This window comes from Chaetura pelagica, unplaced genomic scaffold (assembly GCF_000747805.2).
Source record: "Chaetura pelagica isolate M959 unplaced genomic scaffold, ChaPel_1.0 scaffold114, whole genome shotgun sequence".
NCBI classification, from domain to species: domain Eukaryota; kingdom Metazoa; phylum Chordata; class Aves; order Apodiformes; family Apodidae; genus Chaetura; species Chaetura pelagica.
In genome coordinates this window covers 429,384-435,524 of record NW_009952968.1, presented here as the reverse complement: position 1 = coordinate 435,524, position 6,141 = coordinate 429,384, and positions in this window count along the sequence as shown.

Here is a 6,141-nt window from a genome sequence, read left to right as displayed (position 1 = left end):
GCCTTCTAAAAATGTAGATATTTATCTACACAGCCTGCTGCCACAGCAAATGGATAAAATGGCCACACAACCAAATGGAAAATACCTGCTGGGCTTTGGGATGCTCTGAGCAGCCAGGAGGAGAACACAAGCAATATCACACTCAACTGCTCCTCAGGGGTTGCTTGGTTTCTTGAAAAACCACCATTGCACAGAGGGACCAGACCCCTCAGCTGATGTGAGCAGGCTGCACAGCCTCCACTATAGCCACATTCATGCTCACACCAGTTCAAGAGACCCAGGGCTAATGCCTGATTTTCAAACTCAAAGTAGCTTTTAACCAGTGCAAGTAGAAGCAGAAGAGCAGAATGAGGAAGTGATCCACTGAAATCTGTCCTGTGTGAGGGACTTCCCTGAACCACTAGCGTGAGAAAGGTGCTGCCTGCCCAGAGAAATCCTGCTCTAAACCAGGTGCTGGAGAATGGCCAAGCACTGGTTCAAGCTGGGTGCTTCATTCACAGAAGACTATCTCTGCCAAGAGCAGGCAGTGGCTGAACACTGTCATAATTAGAGTTGAGGTGCCAGGCCAATTGTTTCCAACTCCTGTTATTTTTATTATGTGTCTTTCAGTATTTTGTATTCACCTGAAGAGAGACAGTGTCTGATTTCAGGGAATAGAACTTCATGCTAAGAGCATCCAGTGTTGTTTTTTTTTCCTTGTTACACAGAATAGACCTCATGGCAAACCTAGGTGCACCACAAAGGCTCATAACTAGAAGGCAGAGGGCCCCATCTTGCTAAGCCAACTTCTTGAACAATTACTGTTGGCAGCATTTAGTTTTGTCAGTTTACTCCAAGGGTAATTTTTCTAATCAGCAAACATTAATTAGAAATTGCAGAGGCACAATAAGGGACTGGACTGTGAGGGATAGACTGTTTCATCTGCAACTGTCCTGACCTTCAGGGAAAAAAATCCTCCAGCAAAGCATAGTTGCCATAAATAGTTGCACCATGACAAAAGATGTCACAAATGCACACTGTTGACATTACAGGATACTTCGCCAGAAGGAAACCTTATGCCTTTCCAACAGTGAGCTGTACAGACCAGCAAGTTTATGACAGTGTGATATGCTATCCTAGAGTTTAGAGGGCAGGAAAGTGCATCTGATGCTGAACACGCAATGGTGACTTCTTTGAAGGAAGTTCATTTCCAAATGATAAGGAAATGTCTCACTCACTGCCAAGTTCTAGATCTAAACCAAGCAAGTTCATAAAAGGGTTAGATCAATGCAGAATGGGTTCACCAGCACTTTTATGTCCCAGGCTGGATCCTGTGGCTCAAGGGATCACCAGGAGCACAGTACACACCAACACCTTCCGTTAGTGTCTATGGCTAGCTAGATGGACATTTGGTCTGACTTGCTTGTCACAAACAGTCAGCTAAGACTCAAGCGCCTGACACTCAGTTTTGTTTGTGCAAAAGAAAGCCTCCTCACCTGATGGTGTGGGATTTTACAGGCTTTTTTTCAAAAAATGTCTTCTATGTTTAGTTCTTCCTTCTGTCTCTTGTGAGCCTGAGCAGGAGACAGGCCACCATCTCCAAAGAGGGCAGATACCTCCACACAGGGCTGCTCTGCTTCTTGTTTGTGAAGTATTACAACACAGTGTGCAAACAAACAGTCTAACCTCGAAGGAACAGACATCTTAGATAAATCCCATGCATGGAATTAGTCACCCTGGTGTTGCAATCACTGGTGTCATGGATAAAAATGACCCAATGAAGAAGAATATGAGAATCTTCCATTACGTCTTACTTACATGAGTTATAAACAAAGATTACCAGCTCCATTGAGCTAGCCCAGCATCTGCTTGTGTCTACCTGTTGTCTGTTATCTTAGCTCAGGACTATGTTAGAGCAGATCTTCTGCCCCACCTCTGGAGTGAGCTGCCTTGTTCTCAGAACTTCAGCCAAACAACAAAAGCATGATTTTACTGCATCTGCTTTATAGATATTTCTTGCACTGTTACACGAACAATTCCTTGCTGCTATAAAGATATACCCTTCATCTCACCTCCATATGACATAATTATAAGGCAAAGGTGCCTGGTGCCAAGCACACCATAAGCTCTTGCCTAGGTGAATGTCCTTGTTCAGTGTGGTACAGCACTAAACACTGTCCCTGAGCTGAGCTGTGGTTGCTGCTCAGCTGGTGACATTGGCCCTCACAATGGATGCTCTGGACTTAGACTGTGAAAAGGAGACTTTAACATAAAAAAAAACCAAAAAAAAATCACTAGTTAACTTATTACATTGTTTTAAACTAAATATATCTTTGGTACAACCCCTTCCCAGTGAAAAATGGCTGTGCAGATGTGATGCTCTTACAGCTTTTGACCTAATGCTTTTATGCCATAGAGGAGGTAGAAAGATAATACAAAGCCCACATATGCTAACACACCTTTGCAGCAGAAAACTCAGCCCCCTTACATAGTAAAAGCAACCACAGAGGTCACTGCACTAAAGCAATAGGCCAGGTGGACAAACTGAGATGTCTGACTGGTTTTCTTAGGAGTGGGTGACCGCTTATACAGATTATGCAACTACACTGTCTCTGCTTTGCAAACAACCCGAGTCCAAACACCAGCACCTGCAACACTATTACTCTACTGATATCCTTTGGTGCAGTTTGTAAATAAACAAATACTGACTCATAACTAATGGGCCTGGAGAAACCCAGGGCAGGGATTACAACACAGGATAAGTCATCACCTTCTTGTTTGTCCAAAGATACCACTGTACCCTGCACTGTACCTGCAGCAGGGTAACTCCAGAGAGGAAGCAACCCTGGATGCCCAGGACAAATCCTCCTGCCCATACTTGCAGTGAGCAGCACCTTGCCTGAGGCAGAGTCCTGAAACAGCACAGGTTTGTTGCAGGAGCTCAGTGGCATTCAGTCCAACTGGCAACAGCAGCCCTGGCCTAGCAGGATATTCCACAAAGGTGGACATTTAGGCTGTATCTTCACCCAAAAGCACCTCTTTCCCCCAATGTGGGTGCCATCCCGCCCTCCAGAGTGCTACACTGGTACTGGACAAGCTAAAAGAAGTGCAGAAGACACTAGATAGAAATTAATTTTTAACCTTTGTCTGCCTTACACTACTGGCAAATAGTTGCAGGCAATCCAAAATTTTTTCCCCTCACTGGTTTGTACTTTGCGAGCAACTGCGTTTCCTCTGCCATGCAAGCAGCTCCAGCAGCAGAAGACCTAAGGAAACCTGATGTCTCATAGATTTAATGTTTGGATAATGTTTCTGCATGCTTGTTTGTTTTTTTTCCTCATGGCTACTGTGGTTTGAGTCTGCTACAGCCTCTTCTTGGTCAGTGTAATGTAAGGTCTCTATCCATTGGCTATGTGGTTTCAGAGATCCCTGAGGGACCTTTAAAGGCTTTACTGCTCTTGGAGATGTTCATTGAACTGAAGCATGGCCACCACGTCCCAGCCGACTGGCAGGCAGCACAACCACACAACCCTGTGCCACCATGAAGTTCAGCTTCAAACAGATGGAAAAGGAAGCCAAGAGTGAATCATATAATAGCCTAGCAAAGATCATTTAAAATGCAGGAGAACTGGAATACCAAATCTGAAAAGGCATCAAATCAGAATATACTAATTTGTAGCCTCATCTCCTCAGTTCCCAGAGATACAGCCTGAACCTCCAAATCAAACATCTCGAACAGTCATGACCCAGCCACCAGACCTTCAGCCCTGAATGCCCAGGCAGTAAGGAAGCTCTTCAGTCCAAATATGGAGTCTTGTTCTTCTCTCACAAACAGTAGATAGCCACAAGTGCCTAGTATAAACCCCCCTGTCACAGGAGCAGAGTCAGTCCTTTATCCTTGCAGCCCATCGCCTTGCAGAACTGCCTGGTACCACTGGAGAAGCACTAGCTGTATATAGATGGATGGCTGACTCATGCTGGGACACTGGTCTATTTTCTTGTCCCCCCAAGATGATCTCACCCAGCACAAGAGAGCTGTGAAGCCAAGCTACAGTGGCCACACTGGGCTGAGCAACCAGAAACGTCTGTGGCTGACTACAGGCCGTGACCCATAAGGCTTTGTCTGGTGGTAATTAGGTTCTCTTATTCTTCTTGATGGAGGGTTAGTGGGGAGGGCATCCTTCCTGTTTTACTCAGAAGTGTCTGAAAATACTGTATGAGTAAGGGGGTAGTGTGAGGATGAGGACAAAGGCTGCTAGAATCTGCTTGCAGGCTGCAGAAAGAAGAGAAGAGCCATGCAAAGACCATCAGTTTGAGCTTCCAGTGACCTCACCATGCCTACTCACCTCCCTCCACATGCATCCAGAGGCACACAGTCCTCTCCCTGTCCTTCCTCTTTTGTCCAGCAGGACCCAGCTATGTTCCTCATTTCCCCTGTGGGCAGCCCAGGTCTGTGCTGGGGCCACTGTAAAACCCCAGAGGTGGAAACACTGGAGGATCTGAGCACTGTCAGGGTGAGGGCAACCCCGGACTGCAGCACAAACAGCTGAGGTGTTTTACTACTTCAAGCACCCTCTACTTTAAGATAAACTCAAATAAAAGTTGCTTGATTCATAGGATAATTGAAGCTTGCAAGATGAGTACCTGGTGGGACAGCTACCCACTAGCAGCCCTCATTATTATTATTCAAGACCCAGGCTGGTGTTGACTTTAAAGACCCTCCATGTTGCAGTACAGCTCTTCCACTACGCACAGTAGTTCAGCAACATCTGCGGCTACAGTAACTGTTAAAACTGTTGTCCTGTGGTTTGGGTGACTGTGTTAAACAATATCAAGACTTATCTTGAGATGAGCTAAGCTAGGTTGAGCAAATGGGAGATGTGCTCTCGCAACAGAGAGCTGTGCAGAGCCCCAGGCTAGGCAGAGTGTGGCCCACACCTCCATCTCAAGAAGTCAAGTCCAAGGGCTGCCTAACCTCATCTCTTACTTAGAGCAACAGCAGACACCTCCCAAAGAAGTGCAAGAACAACAGCCTGCCTGTCTAGGTCTCAACCTGCCTTCCAGTACCTTGGGACTGGTTTATGTCTGTACCATAACACGTTACTCCCTCCTTCATTACAACACGAGGTGGCCTTGCTTCCCTCTTAAGAACCTGAGCTAGATGCTATGTCTTGCTAAATTGATAGTTTCACCAGCTTCTGAAGACAATGAGACACACATAAGTAAACTCGGTTAATCAGTGGCTAAAATGACTTCTTCACAGCCCAGTCATCCTTCAATTAAGTTCCACAATTTCATGTCAACAAGCCCCAGATAGGCTGGAGATGTTGGGAACAGGAGGTTCTCCCTAGCTACCACACAATACATACCACTCCTGGGTAGCTATTTATTGCCACCAATTGTGCTGGGAATAGCACTCTGGCTGTGAAAAAGCAGATTCAATTTAGAATAAAACCGAAAAGAAAAAAAAATAGAGGGGTCTTGACAAGATCTGTTTGACTCACCCCTCTTGCTGTGTTTAATATTGTTGGACAATTGCTCCACGCAGGGAGCAATTCAGAAAAAGCTTGATGAGGAAAAGCTTGTGATGATGAAAGCTCATCTGCTTTCCTTTAGACCAGCTGCGTGCCTGCCCAGGCCAGATACACTTGGCACGTAAATGGAGATGGCTCATACATACTGAAGGGGCAACTCATTCAATAACCGCACATTTACGAGACAGTTTCTAATCAAAGATAACAAGCGAAGATATCCAAGCAAAGATAACAGGCTATCCTCAATGTTCTCACCACAAGTACATGACAGCTCCAGCACTCTGATGTCTACACCACACAGCAGCCTCCTTGCACAAGGACCCACCAAACCAACATGAAAATCCCAGCCTCAGAGCACCCATCCCCTGTCCAACTCAGAAAATCTGGTGCTAGGCACTTCCCCTAATCCTGCATCGTGTCTGTAGCACACTGGCAGATGGCATGGCAGTGCCTCCAGCTAAAATACATCCCTCCTTTTTTAATGCTCTGCTCCATGCGGGTGCACAAAACATGGGAGATGTCTTTTCACTGCAGGTGAAAAAAACGTCATTCTGTTCAAAATTTCATTGCTGTATTGCTTCCTACATTGACTTCTCTCTAGGCTACTGTGGTGTGCTGAGACAAGAAG